The 20,907-nt window shown below is 41.7% G+C and overlaps 15 non-coding genes across 15 annotated transcripts; all 15 read right to left on the reverse strand.

Moving 5' to 3' along the window:
• Positions 1-1,058: 1,058 nt before the first annotated feature.
• trnac-gca (transfer RNA cysteine (anticodon GCA)) lies at positions 1,059-1,130 on the reverse strand. Its single transcript has one exon. It is a non-coding gene; the product is annotated as a tRNA-Cys (tRNA).
• Positions 1,131-2,603: 1,473 nt separating this feature from the next.
• trnac-gca (transfer RNA cysteine (anticodon GCA)) lies at positions 2,604-2,675 on the reverse strand. The gene has a single exon. It is a non-coding gene; the product is annotated as a tRNA-Cys (tRNA).
• An 864-nt stretch (positions 2,676-3,539) lies between these two features.
• On the reverse strand, positions 3,540-3,611 carry trnac-gca (transfer RNA cysteine (anticodon GCA)). Its single transcript has one exon. It is a non-coding gene; the product is annotated as a tRNA-Cys (tRNA).
• Positions 3,612-4,032: 421 nt separating this feature from the next.
• trnac-gca (transfer RNA cysteine (anticodon GCA)) lies at positions 4,033-4,104 on the reverse strand. Its single transcript has one exon. It is a non-coding gene; the product is annotated as a tRNA-Cys (tRNA).
• Positions 4,105-4,527: 423 nt separating this feature from the next.
• On the reverse strand, positions 4,528-4,599 carry trnac-gca (transfer RNA cysteine (anticodon GCA)). The gene has a single exon. It is a non-coding gene; the product is annotated as a tRNA-Cys (tRNA).
• Positions 4,600-5,183: 584 nt separating this feature from the next.
• Positions 5,184-5,255, reverse strand: trnac-gca (transfer RNA cysteine (anticodon GCA)). The gene has a single exon. It is a non-coding gene; the product is annotated as a tRNA-Cys (tRNA).
• A 1,196-nt stretch (positions 5,256-6,451) lies between these two features.
• On the reverse strand, positions 6,452-6,523 carry trnac-gca (transfer RNA cysteine (anticodon GCA)). The gene has a single exon. It is a non-coding gene; the product is annotated as a tRNA-Cys (tRNA).
• A 400-nt stretch (positions 6,524-6,923) lies between these two features.
• trnac-gca (transfer RNA cysteine (anticodon GCA)) lies at positions 6,924-6,995 on the reverse strand. Its single transcript has one exon. It is a non-coding gene; the product is annotated as a tRNA-Cys (tRNA).
• Positions 6,996-7,395: 400 nt separating this feature from the next.
• Positions 7,396-7,467, reverse strand: trnac-gca (transfer RNA cysteine (anticodon GCA)). The gene has a single exon. It is a non-coding gene; the product is annotated as a tRNA-Cys (tRNA).
• Positions 7,468-12,439: 4,972 nt separating this feature from the next.
• Positions 12,440-12,511, reverse strand: trnac-gca (transfer RNA cysteine (anticodon GCA)). The gene has a single exon. It is a non-coding gene; the product is annotated as a tRNA-Cys (tRNA).
• A 121-nt stretch (positions 12,512-12,632) lies between these two features.
• Positions 12,633-12,704, reverse strand: trnac-gca (transfer RNA cysteine (anticodon GCA)). The gene has a single exon. It is a non-coding gene; the product is annotated as a tRNA-Cys (tRNA).
• Positions 12,705-12,825: 121 nt separating this feature from the next.
• On the reverse strand, positions 12,826-12,897 carry trnac-gca (transfer RNA cysteine (anticodon GCA)). Its single transcript has one exon. It is a non-coding gene; the product is annotated as a tRNA-Cys (tRNA).
• Positions 12,898-13,318: 421 nt separating this feature from the next.
• Positions 13,319-13,390, reverse strand: trnac-gca (transfer RNA cysteine (anticodon GCA)). Its single transcript has one exon. It is a non-coding gene; the product is annotated as a tRNA-Cys (tRNA).
• Positions 13,391-15,851: 2,461 nt separating this feature from the next.
• trnac-gca (transfer RNA cysteine (anticodon GCA)) lies at positions 15,852-15,923 on the reverse strand. Its single transcript has one exon. It is a non-coding gene; the product is annotated as a tRNA-Cys (tRNA).
• Positions 15,924-16,323: 400 nt separating this feature from the next.
• trnac-gca (transfer RNA cysteine (anticodon GCA)) lies at positions 16,324-16,395 on the reverse strand. Its single transcript has one exon. It is a non-coding gene; the product is annotated as a tRNA-Cys (tRNA).
• Positions 16,396-20,907: the final 4,512 nt, after the last annotated feature.

Consider the following 20,907-nt stretch of genomic DNA (forward strand, 5'->3'; position numbering starts at 1 on the left):
TTACAATCTGAGACCTATTGATCTGAAGTCTATTGCACTTCCACCTCTGATAGGAACTGTCTGACAGAGAAAAAACATTGAATGAGGGACATTTTAGACTGAGTAACATAACCAAAAAAGGAGCACTCCCTCTCTCAAAATACACTTAGAAAGTACTTGATTTCAAGGGGGTGACAGGATTTGAACGTGAGAAATTGTCTAATAAGGGACAATTTTGCCTGAGTAACATATTTGGAAAAAAAGTCCTCTACCCTCAAAACACTCTTAGAAAGCTCTTGATTTTAAGGGGGCATCAGAATTTGAACCTGGGACCTCTTGATCTGCAGTCAAATGCTCTACCACTGAGCTATACCCCCTCTGCTAGAAACTGTCTAAAGGCGGAAAAATTGTCAAATAAAGGACATTATAGCTGGAGATCAACAAAAACTAATATAGAACACTCTCTCTCTCTGAAAACATACCCATAAAGTATTTGATTTCAAGATGGCAAATATATTACAATCTGAGACCTATTGATCTGAAGTCTGTTGCACTTCCACCTCTGTTAGGAACTGTCTGACAGAGAAAAAACATCTAATGAGGGACATTTTAGCAGAGCACTCCCTCTCTCAAGAAACACTGAGAAAGTACTTGATTTCAAGGGGGCGCCAGTATTTGATCCTGAGAAATTGTCTAATAAGGGAGATTTTAGCTTGTGATCAACATAACCTAATAAAGAAAACTCTCTCTGTGAAAACGTACCCATAAAGTGTTTGATTTCAAGTTGACAAAAAATTACAATCTGAGACATATTGATCTGAAGTCTATTGCACTTCCACCTCTGATAGGAACTATCTGACAGAGAAAAAACATTGAATGAGGGACATTTTAGACTGAGTAACATAACCAAAAAAGGAGCACTCCCTCTCTCAAGATACACTTAGAAAATACTTGATTTCAAGGGGGTGCCAGGATTTGAACGTGAGAAATTGTCTAATAAGGGACAATTTTGCCTGAGTAACATATTCGAAAGAAGAGTCCTTTACCCTCAAAATACTCTTTGAAAGCCCTTGATTTAAAGGGGGCATCAGGATTTGAACCTGGGACCTCTTGATCTGCAGTCAAATGCTCTACCACTGAGCTATACCCCCTCTGCTAGAAACTGTCTAAAAGCGGAAAAATGGTCAAATAAGGGACATAATAGCTGGAGATCGACAAAAACTAATAAAGAACACTCTCTCTGAAAACATACCCATAAAGTAATTGATTTCTTGATGACAATAATATTACCATCTGAGACCTATTTATCTGAAGTCTGTTGCACTTCCACCTCTGTTAGGAACTGTCTGACAGAGAAAAACCATCTAATGAGGGACATTTTTGCAGAGCACTCCCTCTCTCAAGAAACACTGAGAAAGTACTTGATTTCAAGGGGGCGCCAGTATTTGATCCTGAGAAATTGTCTAATAAGGGAGATTTTAGCTTGTGATCAACATAACCTAATAAAGAAAACTGTCTCTTTGAAAACATACCCATACAGTGTTTGATTTCAAGTTGACAAAAAAATTACAATCTGAGACCTATTGATCTGAAGTCTATTGCACTTCCACCTCTGATAGGAACTGTCTGACAGAGAAAAAACATTGAATGAGGGACATTTTAGACTGAGTAACATAACCAAAAAAGGAGCACTCCCTCTCTCAAAATACACTTAGAAAGTACTTGATTTCAAGGGGGTGACAGGATTTGAACGTGAGAAATTGTCTAATAAGGGACAATTTTGCCTGAGTAACATATTTGGAAAAAAAGTCCTCTACCCTCAAAACACTCTTAGAAAGCTCTTGATTTTAAGGGGGCATCAGAATTTGAACCTGGGACCTCTTGATCTGCAGTCAAATGCTCTACCACTGAGCTATACCCCCTCTGCTAGAAACTGTCTAAAGGCGGAAAAATTGTCAAATAAGGGACATTATAGCTGGAGATCAACAAAAACTAATATAGAACACTCTCTCTCTCTGAAAACATACCCATAAAGTATTTGATTTCAAGATGGCAAATATATTACAATCTGAGACCTATTGATCTGAAGTCTGTTGCACTTCCACCTCTGTTAGGAACTGTCTGACAGAGAAAAAACATCTAATGAGGGACATTTTAGCAGAGCACTCCCTCTCTCAAGAAACACTGAGAAAGTACTTGATTTCAAGGGGGCGCCAGTATTTGATCCTGAGAAATTGTCTAATAAGGGAGATTTTAGCTTGTGATCAACATAACCTAATAAAGAAAACTCTCTCTGTGAAAACGTACCCATAAAGTGTTTGATTTCAAGTTGACAAAAAATTACAATCTGAGACATATTGATCTGAAGTCTATTGCACTTCCACCTCTGATAGGAACTATCTGACAGAGAAAAAACATTGAATGAGGGACATTTTAGACTGAGTAACATAACCAAAAAAGGAGCACTCCCTCTCTCAAGATACACTTAGAAAATACTTGATTTCAAGGGGGTGCCAGGATTTGAACGTGAGAAATTGTCTAATAAGGGACAATTTTGCCTGAGTAACATATTCGAAAGAAGAGTCCTTTACCCTCAAAATACTCTTTGAAAGCCCTTGATTTAAAGGGGGCATCAGGATTTGAACCTGGGACCTCTTGATCTGCAGTCAAATGCTCTACCACTGAGCTATACCCCCTCTGCTAGAAACTGTCTAAAGGCGGAAAAATGGTCAAATAAGGGACATAATAGCTGGAGATCGACAAAAACTAATAAAGAACACTCTCTCTGAAAACATACCCATAAAGTAATTGATTTCTTGATGACAATAATATTACCATCTGAGACCTATTGATCTGAAGTCTGTTGCACTTCCACCTCTGTTAGGAACTGTCTGACAGAGAAAAAACATCTAATGAGGGACATTTTTGCAGAGCACTCCCTCTCTCAAGAAACACTGAGAAAGTACTTGATTTCAAGGGGGCGCCAGTATTTGATCCTGAGAAATTGTCTAATAAGGGACATTATAGCTGGAGATCAACAAAAACTAATATAGAACACTCTCTCTCTCTGAAAACATACCCATAAAGTATTTGATTTCAAGATGGCAAATAAATTACAATCTGAGACCTATTGATCTGAAGTCTATTGCACTTCCACCTCTGATAGGAACTGTCTGACAGAGAAAAAACATTGAATGAGGGACATTTTTGCAGAGCACTCCCTCTCTCAAGAAACACTGAGAAAGTACTTGATTTCAAGGGGGCGCCAGTATTTGATCCTGAGAAATTGTCTAATAAGGGACATTATAGCTGGAGATCAACAAAAACTAATATAGAACACTCTCTCTCTCTGAAAACATACCCATAAAGTATTTGATTTCAAGATGGCAAATAAATTACAATCTGAGACCTATTGATCTGAAGTCTATTGCACTTCCACCTCTGATAGGAACTGTCTGACAGAGAAAAAACATTGAATGAGGGACATTTTAGACTGAGTAACATAACCAAAAAAGGAGCACTCCCTCTCTCAAAATACACTTAGAAAGTACTTGATTTCAAGGGGGCATCAGGATTTGAACCTGGGACCTCTTGATCTGCAGTCAAATGCTCTACCACTGAGCTATACCCCCTCTGCTAGAAACTGTCTAAAGGCGGAAAAATTGTCAAATAAGGGACATTATAGCTGGAGATCAACAAAAACTAATATAGAACACTCTCTCTCTGAAAACATACCCATAAAGTAATTGATTTCTTGATGACAATAATATTACCATCTGAGACCTATTGATCTGAAGTCTGTTGCACTTCCACCTCTGTTAGGAACTGTCTGACAGAGAAAAACCATTGAATGAGGGACATTTTAGACTGAGTAACATAACCAAAAAAGGAGCACTCCCTCTCTCAAGATACACTTAGAAAGTACTTGATTTCAAGGGGCTGCCAGGATTTGAACGTGAGAAATTGTCTAATAAGGGACAATTTTGCCTGAGTAACATATTCGAAAAAAGAGTCCTCTACCCTCAAAATACTCTTTGAAAGCACTTGATTTAAAGGGGGCATCAGGATTTGAACCTGGGACCTCTTGATCTGCAGTCAAATGCTCTACCACTGAGCTATACCCCCACTGCTACAAACTGTCTAAAGGCGGAGAAATTGTCAAAAAAGGGACATTATAGCTGGAGATCAACAAAAACGAATATAGAACACTCTCTCTCTCTGAAAACATACCCATAAGGTATTTGATTTCAAGATGGCAAATAAATTACAATCTGAGACCTATTGATCTGAAGTCTATTGCACTTCCACCTCTGATAGGAACTGTCTGACAGAGAAAAAACATTGAATGAGGGACATTTTAGACTGAGTAACATAACCAAAAAAGGAGCACTCCCTCTCTCAAAATACACTTAGAAAGTACTTGATTTCAAGGGGGTGACAGGATTTGAACGTGAGAAATTGTCTAATAAGGGACAATTTTGTCTGAGTAACATATACGAAAAAAGAGTCCTCTACCCTAAAAATACTCTTTGAAAGCCCTTGATTTAAAGGGGGCATCAGGATTTGAACCTGAGACCTCTTGATCTGCAGTCAAATGCTCTACCACTGAGCTATACCCCCTCTGCTAGAAACTGTCTAAAGGCGGAAAAATGGTCAAATAAGGGACATAATAGCTGGAGATCAACAAAAACTAATAAAGAACACTCTCTCTCTGAAAACATACCCATAAAGTAATTGATTTCTTGATGACAATAATATTACCATCTGAGACCTATTTATCTGAAGTCTGTTGCACTTCCACCTCTGTTAGGAACTGTCTGACAGAGAAAAACCATCTAATGAGGTACATTTTTGCAGAGCACTCCCTCTCTCAAGAAACACTGAGAAAGTACTTGATTTCAAGGGGGCGCCAGTATTTGATCCTGAGAAATTGTCTAATAAGGGACATTATAGCTGGAGATCAACAAAAACTAATATAGAACACTCTCTCTCTCTGAAAACATACCCATAAAGTATTTGATTTCAAGATGGCAAATAAATTACAATCTGAGACCTATTGATCTGAAGTCTATTGCACTTCCACCTCTGATAGGAACTGTCTGACAGAGAAAAAACATTGAATGAGGGACATTTTAGACTGAGTAACATAACCAAAAAAGGAGCACTCCCTCTCTCAAAATACACTTAGAAAGTACTTGATTTCAAGGGGGCATCAGGATTTGAACCTGGGACCTCTTGATCTGCAGTCAAATGCTCTACCACTGAGCTATACCCCCTCTGCTAGAAACTGTCTAAAGGCGGAAAAATTGTCAAATAAGGGACATTATAGCTGGAGATCAACAAAAACTAATATAGAACACTCTCTCTCTGAAAACATACCCATAAAGTAATTGATTTCTTGATGACAATAATATTACCATCTGAGACCTATTGATCTGAAGTCTGTTGCACTTCCACCTCTGTTAGGAACTGTCTGACAGAGAAAAAACATCTAATGAGGGACATTTTTGCAGAGCACTCCCTCTCTCAAGAAACACTGAGAAAGTACTTGATTTCAAGGGGGCGCCAGTATTTGATCCTGAGAAATTGTCTAATAAGGGAGATTTTAGCTTGTGATCAACATAACCTAATAAAGAAAACTGTCTCTTTGAAAACGTACCCATAAAGTGTTTGATTTCAAGTTGACAAAAAAATTACAATCTGAGACCTATTGATCTGAAGTCTATTGCACTTCCACCTTTGATAGGAACTGTCTGACAGAGAAAAAACATTGAATGAGGGACATTTTAGACTGAGTAACATAACCAAAAAAGGAGCACTCCCTGTCTCAAAATACACTTAGAAAGTACTTGATTTCAAGGGGGTGACAGGATTTGAACGTGAGAAATTGTCTAATAAGGGACAATTTTGCATGAGTAACATATTCGGAAAAAAAGTCCTCTACCCTCAAAATACTCTTAGAAAGCTCTTGATTTTAAGGGGGCATCAGAATTTGAACCTGGGACCTCTTGATCTGCAGTCAAATGCTCTACCACTGAGCTATACCCCCTCTGCTAGAAACTGTCTAAAGGCGGAAAAATTGTCAAATAAGGGACATTATAGCTGGAGATCAACAAAAACTAATATAGAACACTCTCTCTCTCTGAAAACATACCCATAAAGTATTTGATTTCAAGATGGCAAATATATTACAATCTGAGACCTATTGATCTGAAGTCTGTTGCACTTCCACCTCTGTTAGGAACTGTCTGACAGAGAAAAACCATTGAATGAGGGACATTTTAGACTGAGTAACATAACCAAAAAAGGAGCACTCCCTCTCTCAAGATACACTTAGAAAGTACTTGATTTCAAGGGGCTGCCAGGATTTGAACGTGAGAAATTGTCTAATAAGGGACAATTTTGCCTGAGTAACATATTCGAAAAAAGAGTCCTCTACCCTCAAAATACTCTTTGAAAGCACTTGATTTAAAGGGGGCATCAGGATTTGAACCTGGGACCTCTTGATCTGCAGTCAAATGCTCTACCACTGAGCTATACCCCCTCTGCTAGAAACTGTCTAAAGGCGGAAAAATGGTCAAATAAGGGACATAATAGCTGGAGATCGACAAAAACTAATAAAGAACACTCTCTCTCTGAAAACATACCCATAAAGTAATTGATTTCTTGATGACAATAATATTACCATCTGAGACCTATTGATCTGAAGTCTGTTGCACTTCCACCTCTGTTAGGAACTGTCTGACAGAGAAAAACCATCTAATGAGGGACATTTTTGCAGAGCACTCCCTCTCTCAAGAAACACTGAGAAAGTACTTGATTTCAAGGGGGCGCCAGTATTTGATCCTGAGAAATTGTCTAATAAGGGACAATTTTGCCTGAGTAACATATTCGAAAAAAGAGTCCTCTACCCTCAAAATACTCTTTGAAAGCACTTGATTTAAAGGGGGCATCAGGATTTGAACCTGGGACCTCTTGATCTGCAGTCAAATGCTCTACCACTGAGCTATACCCCCTCTGCTAGAAACTGTCTAAAGGCGGAAAAATGGTCAAATAAGGGACATAATAGCTGGAGTTTGACAAAAACGAATAAAGAACACTCTCTCTCTGAAAACATACCCATAAAGTAATTGATTTCTTGATGACAATAATACTACCATCTGAGACCTATTGATCTGAAGTCTGTTGCACTTCCACCTCTGTTAGGAACTGTCTGACAGAGAAAAAACATCTAATGAGGGACATTTTTGCAGAGCACTCCCTCTCTCAAGAAACACTGAGAAAGTACTTGATTTCAAGGGGGCGCCAGTATTTGATCCTGAGAAATTGTCTAATAAGGGACAATTTTGCCTGAGTAACATATTCGAAAAAAGAGTCCTCTACCCTCAAAATACTCTTTGAAAGCACTTGATTTAAAGGGGGCATCAGGATTTGAACCTGGGACCTCTTGATCTGCAGTCAAATGCTCTACCACTGAGCTATACCCCCTCTGCTTGAAACTGTCTAAAGGCCGAAAAATTGTCTAATAAGGGACATTATAGCTGGAGATCAACAAAAACTAATGAAGAACACTCTCTCTCTGAAAACATACCCATAAAGTATTTGATTTGAAGATGACAAATATATTACAATCTGAGACCTATTGATCTGAAGTCTGTTGCACTTCCACCTCTGTTAGGAACTGTCTGACAGAGAAAAACCATCTAATGAGGGACATTTTTGCAGAGCACTCCCTCTCTCAAGAAACACTGAGAAAGTACTTGATTTCAAGGGGGCGCCAGTATTTGATCCTGAGAAATTGTCTAATAAGGGAGATTTTAGCTTGTGATCAACATAACCTAATAAAGAAAACTCTCTCTTATGTGCTACTTCCGGCGCCGACAGAGATGGCCGCCTCGCTTCGCGTTCCTAGGAAACTATGCAGTTTTTTGTTTTTTTACGTGTTATTTCTTACATTAGTACCCCAGCTCATCTTAGGTTTCATTACATACAGTCGAGAAGAACTACTGAATATAAGATCAGCATCAACTCACCATCAGTACTACCAAGAATATGTTTTTCGCGACGCGGATCCTGTGTTCTGCCTTACAAACAGGACAACTGAGTGGATTCCATGCAGCGACCCAAAAAAAAACAACTCCGAAAAAGAGGGAAACGAGGCGGTCTTCTGGTCAGACTCCGGAGACGGGCACATCGTGCACCACTCCCTAGCATTCTTCTTGCCAATGTCCAGTCTCTTGACAACAAGGTTGATGAAATCCGAGCAAGGGTAGCATTCCAGAGGGACATCAGAGACTGTAACGTTCTTTGCTTCACGGAAACGTGGCTCACTGGAGAGACTCTATCCGAAGCGGTGCAGCCAACGGGTTTCTCCACACATCGCGCAGACAGAAACAAACAACTTTCTGGTAAGAAGAGGGGCGGGGGCGTATGCCTTATGACTAACGTGACATGGTGTGATGAAAGAAACATACAGGAACTCAAATCCTTCTGTTCACCTGATTTAGAATTCCTCACAATCAAATGTAGACCGCATTATCTACCAAGAGAATTCTCTTCGATTATAATCACAGCCGTATACATCCCCCCCCAAGCAGACACATCGATGGCTCTGAACAAACTTTATTTAACTCTTTGCAAACTGGAAACCATTCATCCGGAGGCTGCATTCATTGTAGCTGGGGATTTTAACAAGGCTAATCTGAAAACAAGACTCCCTAAATTTTATCAGCATATCGATTGCGCAACCAGGGGTGGAAAGACCTTGGATCATTGTTACTCTAACTTCCGCGACGCATATAAGGCCCTGCCCCGCCCCCCTTTCGGAAAAGCTGACCACGACTCCATTTTGTTGATCCCTGCCTACAGACAGAAACTAAAACAAGAGGCTCCCACGCTGAGGTCTGTCCAACGCTGGTCCGACCAAGCTGACTCCACACTCCAAGACTGCTTCCACCACGTGGACTGGGACATGTTTCGTATTGCGTCAGACAACAACATTGACGAATATGCTGATTCGGTGTGTGAGTTCATTAGAACGTGCGTTGAAGATGTCGTTCCCATAGCAACGATTAAAACATTCCCTAACCAGAAACCGTGGATTGATGGCAGCATTCGCGTGAAACTGAAAGCGCGAACCACTGCTTTTAATCAGGGGAAGGTGTCTGGTAACATGACCGAATACAAACAGTGCAGCTATTCCCTCCGCAAGGCTATCAAACAAGCTAAGCGTCAGTACAGAGACAAAGTAGAATCTCAATTCAACGGCTCAGACACAAGAGGCATGTGGCAGGGTCTACAGTCAATCACGGACTACAGGAAGAAATCCAGCCCAGTCACGGACCAGGATGTCCTGCTCCCAGGCAGACTAAACAACTTTTTTGCCCGCTTTGAGGACAATACAGTGCCACTGACACGGCCGGCAACGAAAACATGCGGTCTCTCCTTCACTGCAGCCGAGGTGAGTAAGACATTTAAACGTGTTAACCCTCGCAAGGCTGCAGGCCCAGACGGCATCCCCAGCCGCGCCCTCAGAGCATGCGCAGACCAGCTGGCCGGTGTGTTTACGGACATATTCAATCAATCCCTATACCAGTCTGCTGTTCCCACATGCTTCAAGAGGGCCACCATTGTTCCTGTTCCCAAGAAAGCTAAGGTAACTGAGCTAAACGACTACCGCCCCGTAGCACTCACTTCCGTCATCATGAAGTGCTTTGAGAGACTAGTCAAGGACCATATCACCTCCACCCTACCTGACACCCTAGACCCACTCCAATTTGCTTACCGCCCAAATAGGTCCACAGACGATGCAATCTCAACCACACTGCACACCGCCCTAACCCATCTGGACAAGAGGAATACCTATGTGAGAATGCTGTTCATTGACTACAGCTCGGCATTCAACACCATAGTACCCTCCAAGCTCGTCATCAAGCTCGAGACCCTGGGTCTCGACCCCGCCCTGTGCAACTGGGTACTGGACTTCCTGACGGGCCGCCCCCAGGTGGTGAGGGTAGGCAACAACATCTCCTCCCCGCTGATCCTCAACACTGGGGCCCCACAAGGGTGCGTTCTGAGCCCTCTCCTGTACTCCCTGTTCACCCACGACTGCGTGGCCACGCACGCCTCCAACTCAATCATCAAGTTTGCGGACGACACAACAGTGGTAGGCTTGATTACCAAAAACGACGAGACGGCCTACAGGGAGGAGGTGAGGGCCCTCGGAGTGTGGTGTCAGGAAAATAACCTCACACTCAACGTCAACAAAACTAAGGAGATGATTGTGGACTTCAGGAAACAGCAGAGGGAACACCCCCCTATCCACATCGATGGAACAGTAGTGGAGAGGGTAGCAAGTTTTAAGTTCCTCGGCATACACATCACAGACAAACTGAATTGGTCCACTCACACAGACAGCATTGTGAAGAAGGCGCAGCAGCGCCTCTTCAACCTCAGGAGGCTGAAGAAATTTGGCTTGTCACCAAAAGCACTCACAAACTTCTACAGATGCACAATCGAGAGCATCCTGGCGGGCTGTATCACCGCCTGGTACGGCAACTGCTCCGCCCTCAACCGTAAGGCTCTCCAGAGGGTGGTGAGGTCTGCACAACGCATCACCGGGGGCAAACTACCTGCCCTCCAGGACACCTACACCACCCGATGTCACAGGAAGGCCATAAAGATCATCAAGGACATCAACCACCCGAGCCACTGCCTGTTCACCCCGCTATCATCCAGAAGGCGAGGTCAGTACAGGTGCATCAAAGCTGGGACCGAGAGACTGAAAAACAGCTTCTATCTCAAGGCCATCAGACTGTTAAACAGCCACCACTAACATTGAGTGGCTGCTGCCAACACACTGACACTGACTCAACTCCAGCCACTTTAATAATGGGAATTGATGGGAAATGATGTAAATATATCACTATTCACTTTAAACAATGCTACCTTATATAATGTTACTTACCCTACATTATTCATCTCATATGCATACGTATATACTGTACTCTATATCATCGACTGTATCCTTATGTAATACATGTATCACTAGCCACTTTAACTATGCCACTTTGTTTACATACTCATCTCATTTGTACATACTGTACTCGATACCATCTACTGTATCTTGCCTATGCTGCTCTGTACCATCACTCATTCATATATCCTTATGTACATATTCTTTATCCCCTTACACTGTGTACAAGACAGTAGTTTTGGAATTGTTAGTTAGATTACTTGTTGGTTATTACTGCATTGTCGGAACTAGAAGCACAAGCATTTCGCTACACTCGCATTAACATCTGCTAACCATGTGTATGTGACAAATAAAATTTGATTTGATTTGATTTGATTCTCTCTTTGAAAACATACCCATAAAGTGTTTGATTTCAAGTTGACAAAAAAATTACAATCTGAGACATATTGATCTGAAGTCTATTGCACTTCCACCTCTGATAGGAACTATCTGACAGAGAAAAACCATTGAATGAGGGACATTTTAGACTGAGTAACATAACCAAAAAAGGAGCACTCCCTCTCTCAAGATACACTTAGAAAGTACTTGATTTCAAGGGGGTGCCAGGATTTGAACGTGAGAAATTGTCTAATAAGGGACAATTTTGTCTGAGTAACATATTCGAAAAAAGAGTCCTCTACCCTCAAAATACTCTTTGAAAGCACTTGATTTAAAGGGGGCATCAGGATTTGAACCTGGGACCTCTTGACCTGCAGTCAAATGCTCTACCACTGAGCTATACCCCCTCTGCTAGAAACTGTCTAAAGGCGGAAAAATTGTCTAATAAGGGACATTATAGCTGGAGATCAACAAAAACTAATATAGAAAACTCTCTCTCTCTGAAAACATACCCATAAAGTAATTGATTTCTTGATGACAATAATATTACCATCTGAGACCTATTTATCTGAAGTCTGTTGCACTTCCACCTCTGTTAGGAACTGTCTGACAGAGAAAAACCATCTAATGAGGGACATTTTAGCAGAGCGCTCCCTCTCTCAAGAAACACTGAGAAAGTAGTTGATTTCAAGGGGGCGCCAGTATTTGATCCTGAGAAATTGTCTAATAAGGGAGATTTTAGCTTGTGATCAACATAACCTAATAAAGAAAACTCTCTCTTTGAAAACGTACCCATAAAGTGTTTGATTTCAAGTTGACAAAAAAATTACAATCTGAGACCTATTGATCTGAAGTCTATTGCACTTCCACCTCTGATAGGAACTGTCTGACAGAGAAAAAACATTGAATGAGGGACATTTTAGACTGAGTAACATAACCAAAAAAGGAGCACTCCCTCTCTCAAAACACACTTAGAAAGTACTTGATTTCAAGGGGGTGACAGGATTTGAACGTGAGAAATTGTCTAATAAGGGACAATTTTCCCTGAGTAACATATTCGAAAAAAGAGTCCTCTACCCTCAAAATACTCTTTGAAAGCACTTGAAAAGGGGGCATCAGGATTTGAACCTGGGACCTCTTGATCTGCAGTCAAATGCTCTACCACTGAGCTATACCCCCTCTGCTAGAAACTGTCTAAAGGCGGAAAAATTGTCAAATAAGGGACAATTTTGCCTAAGTAACATATTCGGAAAAAAAAGTCCTCTACCCTCAAAATACTTTTAGAAAGCTCTTGATTTTAAGGGGGCATCAGGATTTGAACCTGGGACCTCTTGATCTGCAGTCAAATGCTCTACCACTGAGCTATACCCCCTCTGCTAGAAACTGTCTAAAGGCGGAAAAATTGTCAAATAAGGGACAATTTTGCCTAAATAACATATTCGGAAAAAAAAGTCCTCTACCCTCAAAATACTTTTAGAAAGCTCTTGATTTTAAGGGGGCATCAGGATTTGAACCTGGGACCTCTTGATCTGCAGTCAAATGCTCTACCACTGAGCTATACCCCCTCTGCTAGAAACTGTCTAAAGGCGGAAAAATTGTCAAATAAGGGACATAATAGCTGGAGATCGACAAAAACTAATAAAGAACACTCTCTCTCTTAAAACATACCCATAAAGTAATTGATTTCTTGATGACAATAATATTACCATCTGAGACCTATTTATCTGAAGTCTGTTGCACTTCCACCTCTGATAGGAACTATCTGACAGAGAAAAACCATTGAATGAGGGACATTTTAGACTGAGTAACATAACCAAAAAAGGAGCACTCCCTCTCTCAAGATACACTTAGAAAGTACTTGATTTCAAGGGGGTGCCAGGATTTGAACGTGAGAAATTGTCTAATAAGGGACAATTTTGTCTGAGTAACATATTCGAAAAAAGAGTCCTCTACCCTCAAAATACTCTTTGAAAGCCCTTGATTTAAAGGGGGCATCAGGATTTGAACCTGGGACCTCTTGATCTGCAGTCAAATGCTCTACCACTGAGCTATACCCCCTCTGCTAGAAACTGTCTAAAGGCGGAAAAATTGTCAAATAAGGGACATAATAGCTGGAGATCGACAAAAACTAATAAAGAACACTCTCTCTCTTAAAACATACCCATAAAGTAATTGATTTCTTGATGACAATAATATTACCATCTGAGACCTATTTATCTGAAGTCTGTTGCACTTCCACCTCTGATAGGAACTATCTGACAGAGAAAAACCATTGAATGAGGGACATTTTAGACTGAGTAACATAACCAAAAAAGGAGCACTCCCTCTCTCAAGAAACACTTAGAAAGTACTTGATTTCAAGGGGGTGACAGGATTTGAACGTGAGAAATTGTCTAATAAGGGACAATTTTGTCTGAGTAACATATTCGAAAAAAGAGTCCTCTACCCTCAAAATACTCTTTGAAAGCCCTTGATTTAAAGGGGGCATCAGAATTTGAACCTGGGACCTCTTGATCTGCAGTCAAATGCTCTACCACTGAGCAATACCCCCTCTGCTAGAAACTGTCTAAAGGCGGAAAAATGGTCAAATAAGGGACATAATAGCTGGAGATCGACAAAAACTAATAAAGAACACTCTCTCTCTGAAAACATACCCATAAAGTAATTGATTTCTTGATGACAATAATATTACCATCTGAGACCTATTTATCTGAAGTCTGTTGCACTTCCACCTCTGTTAGGAACTGTCTGACAGAGAAAAACCATCTAATGAGGGACATTTTTGCAGAGCACTCCCTCTCTCAAGAAACACTGAGAAAGTACTTGATTTCAAGGGGGCGCCAGTATTTGATCCTGAGAAATTGTCTAATAAGGGAGATTTTAGCTTGTGATCAACATAACCTAATAAAGAAAACTGTCTCTTTGAAAACATACCCATACAGTGTTTGATTTCAAGTTGACAAAAAAATTACAATCTGAGACCTATTGATCTGAAGTCTATTGCACTTCCACCTCTGATAGGAACTGTCTGACAGAGAAAAAACATTGAATGAGGGACATTTTAGACTGAGTAACATAACCAAAAAAGGAGCACTCCCTCTCTCAAAATACACTTAGAAAGTACTTGATTTCAAGGGGGTGACAGGATTTGACCGTGAGAAATTGTCTAATAAGGGACAATTTTGACTGAGTAACATATTCGGAAAAAAAGTCCTCTACCCTCAAAATACTCTTAGAAAGCTCTTGATTTTAAGGGGGCATCAGAATTTGAACCTGGGACCTCTTGATCTGCAGTCAAATGCTCTACCACTGAGCTATACCCCCTCTGCTACAAACTGTCTAAAAGCGGAAAAATTGTCAAATAAGGGACATAATAGCTGGAGATCGACAAAAACTAATAAAGAACACTCTCTCTCTGAAAACATACCCATAAAGTAATTGATTTCTTGATGACAATAATATTACCATCTGAGACCTATTTATCTGAAGTCTGTTGCACTTCCACCTCTGTTAGGAACTGTCTGACAGAGAAAAACCATCTAATGAGGGACATTTTTGCAGAGCACTCCCTCTCTCAAGAAACACTGAGAAAGTACTTGATTTCAAGGGGGCGCCAGTATTTGATCCTGAGAAATTGTCTAATAAGGGAGATTTTAGCTTGTGATCAACATAACCTAATAAAGAAAACTGTCTCTTTGAAAACATACCCATACAGTGTTTGATTTCAAGTTGACAAAAAAATTACAATCTGAGACCTATTGATCTGAAGTCTATTGCACTTCCACCTCTGATAGGAACTGTCTGACAGAGAAAAAACATTGAATGAGGGACATTTTAGACTGAGTAACATAACCAAAAAAGGAGCACTCCCTCTCTCAAAATACACTTAGAAAGTACTTGATTTCAAGGGGGTGACAGGATTTGAACGTGAGAAATTGTCTAATAAGGGACAATTTTGCCTGAGTAACATATTTGGAAAAAAAGTCCTCTACCCTCAAAATACTCTTAGAAAGCTCTTGATTTTAAGGGGGCATCAGAATTTGAACCTGGGACCTCTTGATCTGCAGTCAAATGCTCTACCACTGAGCTATACCCCCTCTGCTACAAACTGTCTAAAGGCGGAAAAATGGTCAAATAAGGGACATTATAGCTGGAGATCAACAAAAACTAATATAGAACACACTCTCTCTCTGAAAACATACCCATAAAGTATTTGATTTCAAGATGGCAAATAAATTACAATCTGAGACCTATTGATCTGAAGTCTATTGCACTTCCACCTCTGACAGGAACTGTCTGACAGAGAAAAAACTTTGAATGAGGGACATTTTAGACTGAGTAACATAACCAAAAAAGGAGCACTCCCTCTCTCAAAATACACTTAGAAAGTACTTGATTTCAAGGGGGTGACAGGATTTGAACGTGAGAAATTGTCTAATAAGGGACAATTTTGCCTGAGTAACATATTCGAAAAAGAGTCCTCTACCCTCAAAATACTCTTTGAAAGCACTTGATTTAAAGGGGGCATCAGGATTTGAACCTGGGACCTCTTGATCTGCAGTCAAATGCTCTACCACTGAGCTATACCCCCTCTGCTAGAAACTGTCTAAAAGCGGAAAAATGGTCAAATAAGGGACATAATAGCTGGAGATCGACAAAAACTAATAAAGAACACTCTCTCTCTGAAAACATACCCATAAAGTAATTGATTTCTTGATGACAATAATATTACCATCTGAGACCTATTGATCTGAAGTCTGTTGCACTTCCACCTCTGTTAGGAACTGTCTGACAGAGAAAAACCATCTAATGAGGGACATTTTTGCAGAGCACTCCCTCTCTCAAGAAACACTGAGAAAGTACTTGATTTCAAGGGGGCGCCAGTATTTGATCCTGAGAAATTGTCTAATAAGGGACAATTTTGCCTGAGTAACATATTCGAAAAAAGAGTCCTCTACCCTCAAAATACTCTTTGAAAGCACTTGATTTAAAGGGGGCATCAGGATTTGAACCTGGGACCTCTTGATCTGCAGTCAAATGCTCTACCACTGAGCTATACCCCCTCTGCTAGAAACTGTCTAAAGGCGGAAAAATGGTCAAATAAGGGACATAATAGCTGGAGATCGACAAAAACTAATAAAGAACACTCTCTCTCTGAAAACATACCCATAAAGTAATTGATTTCTTGATGACAATAATACTACCATCTGAGACCTATTGATCTGAAGTCTGTTGCACTTCCACCTCTGTTAGGAACTGTCTGACAGAGAAAAACCATCTAATGAGGGACATTTTTGCAGAGCACTCCCTCTCTCAAGAAACACTGAGAAAGTACTTGATTTCAAGGGGGCGCCAGTATTTGATCCTGAGAAATTGTCTAATAAGGGAGATTTTAGCTTGTGATCAACATAACCTAATAAAGAAAACTCTCTCTTATGTGCTACTTCCGGCGCCGACAGAGATGGCCGCCTCGCTTCGCGTTCCTAGGAAACTATGCAGTTTTTTGTTTTTTTACGTGTTATTTCTTACATTAGTACCCCAGCTCATCTTAGGTTTCATTACATACAGTCGAGAAGAACTACTGAATATAAGATCAGCATCAACTCACCATCAGTACTACCAAGAATATGTTTTTCGCGACGCGGATCCTGTGTTCTGCCTTACAAACAGGACAACTGAGTGGATTCCATGCAGCGACCCAAAAAAAAACAACTCCGAAAAAGAGGGAAACGAGGCGGTCTTCTGGTCAGACTCCGGAGACGGGCACATCGTGCACCACTCCCTAGCATTCTTCTTGCCAATGTCCAGTCTCTTGACAACAAGGTTGATGAAATCCGAGCAAGGGTAGCATTCCAGAGGGACATCAGAGACTGTAACGTTCTTTGCTTCACGGAAACGTGGCTCACTGGAGAGACTCTATCCGAAGCGGTGCAGCCAACGGGTTTCTCCACACATCGCGCAGACAGAAACAAACAACTTTCTGGTAAGAAGAGGGGCGGGGGCGTATGCCTTATGACTAACGTGACATGGTGTGATGAAAGAAACATACAGGAACTCAAATCCTTCTGTTCACCTGATTTAGAATTCCTCACAATCAAATGTAGACCGCATTATCTACCAAGAGAATTCTCTTCGATTATAATCACAGCCGTATACATCCCCCCCCCAAGCAGACACATCGATGGCTCTGAACAAACTTTATTTAACTCTTTGCAAACTGGAAACCATTCATCCGGAGGCTGCATTCATTGTAGCTGGGGATTTTAACAAGGCTAATCTGAAAACAAGACTCCCTAAATTTTATCAGCATATCGATTGCGCAACCAGGGGTGGAAAGACCTTGGATCATTGTTACTCTAACTTCCGCGACGCATATAAGGCCCTGCCCCGCCCCCCTTTCGGAAAAGCTGACCACGACTCCATTTTGTTGATCCCTGCCTACAGACAGAAACTAAAACAAGAGGCTCCCACGCTGAGGTCTGTCCAACGCTGGTCCGACCAAGCTGACTCCACACTCCAAGACTGCTTCCACCACGTGGACTGGGACATGTTTCGTATTGCGTCAGACAACAACATTGACGAATACGCTGATTCGGTGTGTGAGTTCATTAGAACGTGCGTTGAAGATGTCGTTCCCATAGCAACGATTAAAACATTCCCTAACCAGAAACCGTGGATTGATGGCAGCATTCGCGTGAAACTGAAAGCGCGAACCACTGCTTTTAATCAGGGGAAGGTGTCTGGTAACATGACCGAATACAAACAGTGCAGCTATTCCCTCCGCAAGGCTATCAAACAAGCTAAGCGTCAGTACAGAGACAAAGTAGAATCTCAATTCAACGGCTCAGACACAAGAGGCATGTGGCAGGGTCTACAGTCAATCACGGACTACAGGAAGAAATCCAGCCCAGTCACGGACCAGGATGTCCTGCTCCCAGGCAGACTAAACAACTTTTTTGCCCGCTTTGAGGACAATACAGTGCCACTGACACGGCCGGCAACGAAAACATGCGGTCTCTCCTTCACTGCAGCCGAGGTGAGTAAGACATTTAAACGTGTTAACCCTCGCAAGGCTGCAGGCCCAGACGGCATCCCCAGCCGCGCCCTCAGAGCATGCGCAGACCAGCTGGCCGGTGTGTTTACGGACATATTCAATCAATCCCTATACCAGTCTGCTGTTCCCACATGCTTCAAGAGGGCCACCATTGTTCCTGTTCCCAAGAAAGCTAAGGTAACTGAGCTAAACGACTACCGCCCCGTAGCACTCACTTCCGTCATCATGAAGTGCTTTGAGAGACTAGTCAAGGACCATATCACCTCCACCCTACCTGACACCCTAGACCCACTCCAATTTGCTTACCGCCCAAATAGGTCCACAGACGATGCAATCTCAACCACACTGCACACCGCCCTAACCCATCTGGACAAGAGGAATACCTATGTGAGAATGCTGTTCATTGACTACAGCTCGGCATTCAACACCATAGTACCCTCCAAGCTCGTCATCAAGCTCGAGACCCTGGGTCTCGACCCCGCCCTGTGCAACTGGGTACTGGACTTCCTGACGGGCCGCCCCCAGGTGGTGAGGGTAGGCAACAACATCTCCTCCCCGCTGATCCTCAACACTGGGGCCCCACAAGGGTGCGTTCTGAGCCCTCTCCTGTACTCCCTGTTCACCCACGACTGCGTGGCCACGCACGCCTCCAACTCAATCATCAAGTTTGCGGACGACACAACAGTGGTAGGCTTGATTACCAAAAACGACGAGACGGCCTACAGGGAGGAGGTGAGGGCCCTCGGAGTGTGGTGTCAGGAAAATAACCTCACACTCAACGTCAACAAAACTAAGGAGATGATTGTGGACTTCAGGAAACAGCAGAGGGAACACCCCCCTATCCACATCGATGGAACAGTAGTGGAGAGGGTAGCAAGTTTTAAGTTCCTCGGCATACACATCACAGACAAACTGAATTGGTCCACTCACACAGACAGCATTGTGAAGAAGGCGCAGCAGCGCCTCTTCAACCTCAGGAGGCTGAAGAAATTTGGCTTGTCACCAAAAGCACTCACAAACTTCTACAGATGCACAATCGAGAGCATCCTGGCGGGCTGTATCACCGCCTGGTACGGCAACTGCTTCGCCCTCAACCGTAAGGCTCTCCAGAGGGTGGTGAGGTCTGCACAACGCATCACCGGGGGCAAACTACCTGCCCTCCAGGACACCTACACCACCCGATGTCACAGGAAGGCCATAAAGATCATCAAGGACATCAACCACCCGAGCCACTGCCTGTTCACCCCGCTATCATCCAGAAGGCGAGGTCAGTACAGGTGCATCAAAGCTGGGACCGAGAGACTGAAAAACAGCTTCTATCTCAAGGCCATCAGACTGTTAAACAGCCACCACTAACATTGAGTGGCTGCTGCCAACACACTGACACTGACTCAACTCCAGCCACTTTAATAATGGGAATTGATGGGAAATGATGTAAATATATCACTATTCACTTTAAACAATGCTACCTTATATAATGTTACTTACCCTACATTATTCATCTCATATGCATACGTATATACTGTACTCTATATCATCGACTGTATCCTTATGTAATACATGTATCACTAGCCACTTTAACTATGCCACTTTGTTTACATACTCATCTCATTTGTACATACTGTACTCGATACCATCTACTGTATCTTGCCTATGCTGCTCTGTACCATCACTCATTCATATATCCTTATGTACATATTCTTTATCCCCTTACACTGTGTACAAGACAGTAGTTTTGGAATTGTTAGTTAGATTACTTGTTGGTTATTACTGCATTGTCGGAACTAGAAGCACAAGCATTTCGCTACACTCGCATTAACATCTGCTAACCATGTGTATGTGACAAATAAAATTTGATTTGATTTGATTTGATTCTCTCTTTGAAAACATACCCATAAAGTGTTTGATTTCAAGTTGACAAAAAAATTACAATCTGAGACATATTGATCTGAAGTCTATTGCACTTCCACCTCTGATAGGAACTATCTGACAGAGAAAAACCATTGAATGAGGGACATTTTAGACTGAGTAACATAACCAAAAAAGGAGCACTCCCTCTCTCAAGATACACTTAGAAAGTACTTGATTTCAAGGGGGTGCCAGGATTTGAACGTGAGAAATTGTCTAATAAGGGACAATTTTGTCTGAGTAACATATTCGAAAAAAGAGTCCTCTACCCTCAAAATACTCTTTGAAAGCACTTGATTTAAAGGGGGCATCAGGATTTGAACCTGGGACCTCTTGACCTGCAGTCAAATGCTCTACCACTGAGCTATACCCCCTCTGCTAGAAACTGTCTAAAGGCGGAAAAATTGTCTAATAAGGGACATTATAGCTGGAGATCAACAAAAACTAATATAGAAAACTCTCTCTCTCTGAAAACATACCCATAAAGTAATTGATTTCTTGATGACAATAATATTACCATCTGAGACCTATTTATCTGAAGTCTGTTGCACTTCCACCTCTGTTAGGAACTGTCTGACAGAGAAAAACCATCTAATGAGGGACATTTTAGCAG

The sequence above is a fragment of the Oncorhynchus mykiss genome, chromosome 25, assembly GCF_057628025.1.
Source record: "Oncorhynchus mykiss isolate SJ-2025 chromosome 25, ASM5762802v1, whole genome shotgun sequence".
Taxonomy (NCBI): domain Eukaryota; kingdom Metazoa; phylum Chordata; class Actinopteri; order Salmoniformes; family Salmonidae; genus Oncorhynchus; species Oncorhynchus mykiss.